General features: G+C 38.6%; 1 pseudogene; it reads right to left on the bottom strand.

Moving 5' to 3' along the window:
* Nucleotides 1-9,495: 9,495 nt before the first annotated feature.
* On the bottom strand, nt 9,496-9,656 carry LOC128592767 (uncharacterized; annotated as a pseudogene).
* Between the last annotated feature and the right edge of the window lie 1,050 nt (nt 9,657-10,706).

Here is a 10,706-nt window from a genome sequence, read left to right as displayed (position 1 = left end):
TCGTATTCAGAATTTGGATTGCAAACAAGATTAATAGAATGGAGAAAAATTTGGAATTAGAAATTCGAGGAACAATTCAAAAGTCAGAATTAGAAATTTTAGGAGAGGGCGGTGCCTGTGGCTCAGTGAGTAGGGCGCCGGCCCCATATGCCGAGGGTGGCGGGTTCAAACCCAGCCTCAGCCAAACTGCAACAACAACAACAACAAAAATAGCCGGGTGTTGTGGTGGGCGCCTGTAGTCCTAGCTGCTTGGGAGGCTGAGGCAAGAGAATCGTGTAAGCCCAAGAGTTAGAGGTTGCTGTGAGCCATGTGATGCCACAGCACTCTACCTGAGGGTGGTACAGTAAGACTCTGTCTCTACAAAAAAAAAAAAAAAAGAAAGAAAATGAAATTCGAGGAGCAATTTAAAAGTTGTCTCAAGAATTTAATGAATTTAAAGACAAAACCACCAAAGATTTTGACGCACTGAAGCAAGAAGTTGCAGCCCTCAAAGATCTGAAAAATACAGTAGAATCCCTCAGTAACAGAGTGGAGCAAGCAGAAGAAAGGATTTCTGACATTGAAGACAAAGCTTTTGAACACTCCTAAACTCTCAAAGAGGAAGAGAAATGGAGAGCAAAAATGGATCATTCTCTCAGAGAGCTCTGGGATAATTTGAAGAAGGCTAATATCCGCCTCATTGGAATCCCTGAAAGTGATGAAATGGCTTCACAAGGCATAGAGGCCTTCTCCATGAAATTATGAAAGAGAATTTTCCAGACATGCCAAGAGATTCAGAAATTCCAATAGCAGACAGTTTCAGAACCCCAGCACGACTCAACCTGAATAAGACATCCCCCAGCATATCATAATTAATTTCACTACAGTTAATATGAAGGAAAAAATTCTGAAAGCAGCCAGATGTAAGAAATCCATTACCTACAAAGAGAAGAATATTAGAATGACTGCAGATCTCTCTGCTGAAAATTTTCAAGCCAGAAGAGGGTGATCATCGACTTTTAATCTCCTAAAACAAAATAACTTTCAACCCCAGATCCTGTATCCAGATAAACTGAGTTTCATTTAATATGGAGAAATTAAATACTTTAATGACATTCATATGTTGAAGAAATTTGCCATAACCAAACCAGCTCTTCAGGATATTCTCAGACCTATCCTCCATAATGACCAGCCCAATCCTCTACCACAAAAGTAAACTCACTCAGAAACTTTTGATCAAACTCCAACTTCCACAGTGGCAAAAGGATTAAAAATGTCCACTGGACTTTCGAAAAACTCGATATCCAAAATTTTACCAGACTTATCAATATTCTCCATTAATGTGAACAGCTTAAACTGTCCTCTAAAGAGGCACAAGTTGGCTGACTGGATACAAAAACTCAGGCCAGATATTTGCTGCATACAAGAATTACATCTTACCTTAAAGGAGAAATATAGACTCAGGGTGAAAGGATGGTCATCCATATTTTAGGAAATGATAATCAGAAAAAAGCAGGTGTTGCAATTCTATTTGCAGACACAATAGGCTTTAAACTAACAAAAGTAAAGAAGGATAAGAATGGTTACTTCATATTTGTTAAGGGTAATAGTCAATATGATGAGATTTCAATTATTAATATGTATGCACCCAATCAGAATGCGCCTCAATTTATAAGAGAAACTCTAAGAGACATGAGAAACTTGATTTCCTCCAGCTCCATAATAGTCAGAGATTTTAAAACTCCTTTAGCAGTGTTGGATAGATTCTCCAATAAGAAGCTGAGCAAAGAAATTTTAGATTTAAACCTAACCATCCAACATTTGGATTTAGCAGACATCTACAGAACATTTCATCCCAACAAAACTGAATACACATACTTCTCATCAGCCCACAGAACATACTCCAAAATCGATCACATCTTAGGTCACAAGTCTAACCTGAGTAAATTTAAAGGAATAGAAATTATTCCTTGCATCTTCTTGGACCACCATGGAATAAAACTTGAGCTGAGTAACAACAGGAATCTGCATACTCATACAAAAACATGGACGTTAAATAACCTTATGCTGAATGATAGCTGGGTCAGAGATGAGATTAAGAAGGAAATTGCCAAGTTTTTGGAACAAAACAACAATGAAGACACGAATTATCAGAACCTCTGGGATACCCTAAGAGGGAAATTTATAGCACTGCAAGCCTTCCTCAAGAGAATGGAAAGAGAAGAAGTTAACAACTTAATGGGACATCTCAAGCAACTGGAAGATGAAGAACATTCCAACCCCAGTAGAAGAAAAGAAATAACCAAAATTAGAGCAGAATTAAATGAAATTGAAAACAAAAGAATTATACAACAGATCAATAAATCAAAAAGTTGGTTTTTTGAAAAGGTCAATAAAATAGATAAACCTTTGGCTAACCTAACCAGGAAAAAAAGAGTAAAATCTCTAATTTCATCAATCAGAAATGTTGCATGACCAGAGACAGGAAAGAGCAGCAGCTTTGCCATGGGTATAAACTTGCTCCTGCAATTATTAAGGGTGATCAAGAAACAGACTACACAGTATGGGATGGCGTGTAGTGAAGTTCTTCATTCAGGGATTTGATTTTATATACTTCTAGTCAAGTACATACTTAATCTATCATCTGTTAGTTTCACCATTACCTCATTTTACCTATCTGAAATTAACTTGTAAGGAAATACCCTGTTACCACTTCAACACAATCACTTCTGCAGTAAACATCCTCTTCTAGACACTGACTAATTTCTGGGGCAGGTATCTAAATAAAGATCACAAAGAATAAAGCAGCCACAGGGGAACAGAGTTAATGGAAGAGTACCTTCAAGCATTCACTCAGTTTAGTCAGTATGAAGTAACAACTGTGTCTTTCCTCAGGGCAGAGCACCTATAGACCTCCAACAATATGCTTTTAACATACATCGACCCTATGGCCTGTATCTCTGAGGAAGAGCAGCATGCCCTTTGGCCTCAGGCTTCATGGGGTGCACAACTTCAGAGAATCGGCTTGTGGAATTTTAACTCCAGGCAAGCTAACTCTGCGCGTGTCCAGGTCCCTTAAGCCTCTGGAAGAATAGCAAGCCGTTTTAAACTCACACTGAGTTCACTTTGTGTGCTTGATTGTAGGATATGTTTATTTCTAAATATTATCCCACAAGAAAGGACAAAGATGAAATAACAACAGACTCCTCAGAAATTCAAAAAATCCTTAATGAATATTACAAGAAACCTTATTCTCAGAAATATGAAAGTCTGAAGGAAATTGACCAATACTTGGAAGCATGTCACCTTAGCCAGAATCAAGTGGAAATGTTGAACAGGCCAATATCAAGTTGGACCAGATGGCTTCATGTCAGAATTCTACCAAACCTTTAAAGAGGAACTAGTACCCATATTACTCAACCTGTTCCAAAATATAGAAAAAGAAGGAAGAACACGTTCTATGAAGCAAACATCATCCTGATCCCCAGACCAGGAAAAGATCCAATAAGAAAAGAAAATTTTAGACCAATATCACTAATGAATATAGTTGCAAAAATATTCAACAAGATCCTAACAAACAGAATCCAGCAACACATCAAACAAATTTTACATCATGACCAAATTGGTTTTATCCCAGGGTCTCGAGGCTGGTTCAATATACGTAAATCTATAAGTATAATTCAGCACATAAACAAATTAAAAAACAAAGACCATTTGATTCTCTCAATTGATGCAGAAAAAGCTTATTCAGCATCCCTTCATGATCAGAACACTTAAGAAAATTGGTATAGAAGGGACATTTCTTAAACTGATAGAGGCCATCTACAGCAAACCCACAGCCAATATCATATTGAATGGAGTTAAATTTGAATCATTTCCACTCAGATCAGGAACCAGAATAGGTTGCCCATTGTCTCCACTACTCTTTAACATTGTAATGGAAGTTTTAGCCACCGCAATCAGGGAAGAAAAGGCGATCAAGGGTATCCACATAGGGTCAGAAGTGATCAAACTTTCACTCTTCGCAGATGATATGATTGTACATCTGGAAAACACCAGGGATTCTACTACAAAACACTTAGAAGTGATCAAGGAATACAGCAGCATCTCAGGTTACAAAATCAACATTTATAAATTGGTAGCCTTTATATATGTAAGCAATAGTCAAGCTGAAAAAACAGTTAAGGACTCTATTCCATTCACAGTAGTGCCAAAGAAGATGAAATATTTGGGAGTTTATCTAACAAAGGACGTGAAAGATCTCTACAAAGAGAACTATAAAACTCTAAGAAAAGAAATAGCTGAAAATGTTAACAAATGGAAAAACATACCATGCTCATGGCTGGGTAGAATCAACATTGTTAAAATGTCCATACTACCCAAAGCAATATACAATTTTAATGCAATCCCTATTAAAGTTCCACTGTTATACTTTAAAGAACTTGACAAAATAATACTTTGTTTTATATGGAATCAGAAAAAACCTTGAATAGCCAAGACAATACTCAGAAAGAAAAACAAAGCTGGAGGAATCACGCTAGCGGACCTCAGACTACACTATAAATCGATAGTGATCAAAACAGCATGGTACTGGCACAAAAACAGAGAAGTAGATGTCTGGAACAGAATAGAGAACCAAGAGATGAACCCAGCTACTTCCCGTTATTTGATATTTGACAAGCCAATTAAAAACATTCAATGGGGAAAAGATTCCCTATTTAACAAATGGTGCTAGGTGAACTGGCTGGCAACCTGTAGAAGACTGAAACTGGACCCACACCTTTCACCATTAACTAAGATAGACTCTCACTGGATTAAAGATTTAAACTTAAGACATGAAACTATAAAAATACTAGAAGAGAGTGCAGGGAAAACCCTTGAAGAAATTGGTCCAGGTGGGTATTTTATGAGAATGACCCCCTGGGCAATTGAAGCAGCTTCAAAAATACACTATTGGGACCTGATCAAACTTAAAAGCTTCTGCACAGCAAAGAGCACAGTAAGTAAAGCAAGCAGACAGCCCTCAGAATGGGAGAAGATATTTGCTGGTTATGTCTCCAACAAAGGTTTAATAACCAAAATCCACGAGAACTCAAACGCATTAGCAAGAAAAGAACAAGGGATCCCATCGCAGGCTGGGCAAGGGATTTGAAGAGAAACTTCTCTGAAGAAGACAGGCGCACGGCCTACAGACATACGAAAAAATGCTCATCATCTTTAATCATCAGAGAAATGCAAATCAAAACTACTTTGAGATATCATCTAACTCCAGTGAGACTAGCCTATATCACAAAATCCCAAGACCAGAGATGTTGGCGTGGATGTGGAGAAAAAGGAACACTTTTGCACTGCTGGTGGGAATGCAAATTAATACATTCCTTTTGGAAAGATATGTGGAGAACACTTAGAGATCTAAAAATAGATCTGCCATTCAATCCTGTAATCCCTCTACTGGGCATATACCCAGAAGACCAAAAATCACATCATAACAAAGATATTTGTGGGTGGCGCCTGTGGCTCAGTGAGTAGGGTGCCGGCCCCATATACCGAGGGTGGTGGGTTCAAACCCAGCTCCAGGCAAACTGCAACAACAACAACAACAACAAAAATAGCTGGGAGTTGTGGCGGCTGCCTGTAGTCCCAGCTGTTCGGGAGGCTGAGGCAGGAGAATCGTGTAAGCCCAAGAGCTGGAGGTTGCTGTGATCTATGTGATGCCATGGCACTCTACTGAGGGCAGTAAAGTGAGACTCTGTCTCTACAAAAAAAAAAAAAAGATATTTGTACCAGAATGTTTATTGCAGCCCTATTCATAATTGCTAAGTCATGGAAAAAGCCCAAGTGCCCATCGATCCACGAATGGATTAATAAATTGTGATATATGTACACCATGGAATATTATGCAGCCTTAAAGAAAGATGGAGACTTTACCTCTTTCATGTTTACATGGATGGAGCTGGAACATATTCTTCTTAGTAAAGTATCTGAAGAATGGAAGAAAAAGTACCCAATGTACTCAGCCCTACTATGAAACTAATTTAGGGCTTTCACATGAAAGCTATAACCCAGTTACAACCTACGAATAGGGGAAAGGGGGAAAGGGGAGGGGGGGAGGTGGGCAGAGGGAGGGTGATTGGTGGGATTACACCTGTGGTGCATCTTACAAGGGTATATGTGAAACTTAGTAAATGTGGAATATAAATGTCTTAGCAGAGCAACTAAGAAAATGCCAGGAAGGCTATGTTAACCAGTGTGATGAAAATGTGTCAAACGGTCTATGACGCTAGTGTATGATGCCCCATGATCATATCAATGTACACAGCTATGATTTAATAAGAAAAAAAAAGAAAAGAAAAATTTGGAAAGTTGCTGCGAAAGCACAGAGAATGAGAAAAGTATCATCTATCAATATTTCTCAAACTTAGCCTGTATCAGTATGATCTCAGCAACTTATTAAAACACAAACCTCTAGAGTTTGAAAAAAAAGAGAGATATAAGATACAATATATAATAAACACTATCAGTGTATAGTGGGTCTTACAATTTTAATATAGTTTTTTCTTTTTAAAATGTGTTTACCCCCACCTTCTGTATATAGATACACAAATACTGAACCATTGTTATAGTTGCCTACAGTATTCAGAACAGTAACAGTATTTGTAGCTTAGAAGCAATACCCTATACCAAGCTTCCACAAACTTTTTAAATAGGGGGCCAGTTCACTGTCCCTCAGACCACTGGAGGGCCGGACTATAGTTAAAAAAAACAACTATGAACAAATTCCTATGCACACTGCACATATCTTATTTTGAAGTAAAAAACAAAATGGAACAAATACAATCACACCACCTCATGTGGCCCACGGGCCGCAGTTTGAGGACCCCTGCACCATATCAGTGTATAGTAGGCTACCACATCTAGGTTTGTGTAAGTACACAACACATTTCTCAGAATGTATTCCTATCATTATGTGACAAATTACCATACTTAAAAGACTTTGGTTATAAGACCTTTACAGTTATTAATATTTCCATATAAACCAATTCAGTCTTGGACTTGTATCAAAGAGTTCATTTCTATGCTGGATCATTCAGTATCTCTAAGTGAAAAAGGCAATACGAGCCCAACAAATGAGACAGAGTAATAGGTATCCTTTATGGAGGCTTTGCCCTATAGGGATAGAGAGCATTTAATAACAAACTAGATGTTATCTCAGAAACAGCGGTGAGTCTTATAATTTATCCCTAAATTCATTACTATAATATTGTTTATTTTGTTCTTTTAAAAATATTTAATTTCCTCTTGAATTTTACCATCAAGTATGTAAAAACCAATTTTGGCAAAGTATTTGCATTTTTTTCTATAGTTGCAATATTCCATTCCATCATATAATCCTCAAAAATATTAAAACTCTAAGAAAATAATAAACATTGCTAAGAAAATGAAGCTGTGCCCTAGATACACTGTTCTTGACAAATTAGTGTTATTAAAATAATTTACCTATGAGGAAATCTGTGATCATATTCATTACAATCAGAACTGGAAAGCTTTGTTAGAAGTTAATTTACATCAGTCCACATCTCATATAATCTCAGGTCTCATCTTTTACTTTCTGTCTTTTGTCAAACTTTAAAATGAAATAGGCTAGGTAGAATGGCTCATACCTGTAATCTCAGCACTCTGGGAGACTAAGACAGGAGGATTGCTTGAGGTCAGTAGTTCCTGACCATCCTGGGCAACATAGTGAGACCCCCATCTCTAAAAAAATGTTTGTTTTAAATTACCAATCATGGTGGTGTGCATCTGTAGTCCTAGCTACTTGGGAGGCTGAGGATGAGAGGATCGGTTGTGCTTAGGAGTGTGTGGCTGCGGTGAGCTATGACAGGCCACTGTAGTCTGCCCTGGGCCAACAGAGCAAGAGTACATCTCTAAAAATGAAAAAAAAAACCAAAAACCAACTTAATTTTTTTTTTTTTTTGTAGAGACAGAGTTTCACTTTATTGCCCTCAGTAGAGTGCCATGGCATCACACAGCTCACAGCAACCTCCAACTCCTGGGCTGAAGCGATTCTCTTGCCTCAGCCTCCCGAGTAGCTGGGACTACAGGCGCCCGCCACAACACCCAGCTATTTTTTGGTTTGCAGTTCAGCCGGGGCAGGGTTTGAACCCACCACCCTCGGTATATGGGGCCGGCGCCTTACCGACTGAGCCACAGGCGCCGCCCCCAACTTAATTTTTATAGTTTCTCATGTTTTTCCTCTCCTGTACCCTGAGCTTTTATGGGATCAGTGACTGGGTCTATTTGTGTATCAGTTTTCTCAGTATCTAACACAGACAGGTGCTCAATAAATATTGGTGAAATTGAATTTATTTAGCCATGTGCTTATTATTCAAATGAACTAAGGCAAGAGTACTTTGTATAATTGAATTAAACAAGAACAATAGCAAGAAAAATTAAAATAAAATAACTCAGTCAACTAGTGAAAATGAAACAAGGCTAGGGCTAGGGATTTCTTTATTCTTTCTTTTGTTAATAGGAACCCTATCTGTGGCCAAAGGTAAGTAAATTCTTTTGTTTAATTGGTCAGATGAAGTAACCAACTTCAGAGGCTTCTGAGGAAGCATCTAAAATAAATGTGCTCTCCATGTTATCAAAGAGATATAAGAGTGCCTGTAATAAAAAGGACAGTCTGATACACCCAGATGGCCCCTTTTATCTCAAGACCTTGAGACATTTTGCAAATGATAATTATCTCTTACATCATCCTTCTGAGGTAAGAATTTTTCCCCTCAATTTATGACTGAGCCTACATAAAATTATTTCTCCCAGAGTCTCAAGTCATGGCTGGTATTTGAATTCTTCACCCCCTTCCTGAGATAGGTGTAAGTTAGCACATAAATCACAATGTTAAAGAAAAGAAAAACCTTAAATCAGGGCAAAGTTATGTCTGAGCAATCAAGAGAGTAAGCTCATTAGAGAATACAGATGGAAAGTAAAAATTCCCCAGGGATGAGAGTAAATAGAAATGGACTGGGGGAATTTCAAGATAAAAATCATTTCAGTTCTACTTCATATTTTAATGGCATTTTCAATATTTGGATGGCCTAAGAGATGAACTGACTTTAAAACACATTCTGGGGCGGTGCCTGTGGCTCAGTGGGTAGGGCGCCAGCCCCATATACTGAGGGTGGAGGGTTCAAACCCAGCCCCGGCCAAACTGCAACAAAACATAGCCGGGTGTTGTGGCGGGCGCCTGTGGTCCCAGCTACTGGTAAGGCTGAAGCAAGAGAATCACCTAAGCCCAGGAGTTCGAGGTTGCTGTAAGCTGTGTGACTCCACGGCACTCTACCAAGGGCGATAAAGTGAGACTCTGTCTCTACAAAAACAAACAAACCACACATTCTGAAATGGCAGGTGACTGAAGCCAAAATAGAGAACTATCTGACCAAGTATACATTCCCAGGAGAACGCTAATAAGAACCTCCACTAGGAGAATGTTTCATTTTTTGCCCAAATCTATGGAAATTCACCATGGTAGATCAAACTTTTAATATCTGGTCACAACAGGACATCATCTTTAATGATACCCAGCTGCAAAGAATATGTGCTTGGAATTTTTATCCCTACCTTTGTGCTATTAGGTACTACACTTGATCTTAGCCAAAAGGCCGAGAAGCGATCCTTTGTGCTATTAGGGATCCTGCATTTTAAACTTACACAATTTTTTTTTTGTAGAGTGGCATCATAGCTCACAGCAACCTCAAACGCTTGGGCTCAAGCGATCCTCTTGCCTCAGCCTCCCAAGTACTGAGACTATAGCTTCCCACCACAACACACGGCTGTTCTTAGAGATGAAGGTTTCGCTCTTGTTCAGGCTGCTCTCCAACTCCTGAGCTCAAGGGATCCACCGACCCTGGCCTCCCAGAGTGCTAGGATTACAGGCATGAGCCACCTCGCCCTGCTCAAAACTTACATAATTTTTAAACTTTTATTCACAAATTATTACAAGTGTCAAGAAAAATTATAATAATAGTATAAAAAACTCACATGTACTTTTTTCCTTGATTGACCAATTTTAACATTTTGTCCCATTTACTTTGTATTTTGTCGTAGGAAAAAAAAAAATTGTACCACTTGGCTCAAAGGGGTAGGGCGCCGGCCCCATATGCCGGAGGTAGCAGGTTCAAATCCAGCCCCGGGCAGAAACTGCAAAAAAAAAAAAAAAAAATTTATTCATCGATCCACCTTACCCTTAAATTCTTTAGTGTGTATTTCCTAAGAACAAGGACATCCTCTTACATAACTATGGTGGTTATCATCTTCAGGTAATTAAACATTGATCGATACTTTTATTGAATCTACTGTCCATATTCCAATTTTGTTAAGTGATACAATAGGGACTTCTATTGCATTGTTTCCTCCAGACCCAGATTGAGTATTGTACAGGGTCTGGCAGAAGTAATGAACTTTTGTGCTTGAATGTAATATTGTTATATGTACACAATTCATGGCACAAATGATGAGCCTTTATATGAGCTGATAATCAATACCAATCTTTTATTACAAAATCATAAGCATATAATTCTGTAACATAACATATCACACTCAAGCACAAAAGGGCATTACTAGTTCATAACCAGGGGGAACAGTGCTCTTGCCGTGGTGCACACCTGTAATCCCAGCACTCTGGGAGGCCGAGGCGGGTGGATTGCCTGAGCTCACGAGTTGGA

The sequence above is a fragment of the Nycticebus coucang genome, chromosome 8 (assembly GCF_027406575.1).
Source record: "Nycticebus coucang isolate mNycCou1 chromosome 8, mNycCou1.pri, whole genome shotgun sequence".
Lineage (NCBI taxonomy): Eukaryota > Metazoa > Chordata > Mammalia > Primates > Lorisidae > Nycticebus > Nycticebus coucang.
This window is presented reverse-complemented; position numbering and strand designations above follow the sequence as displayed.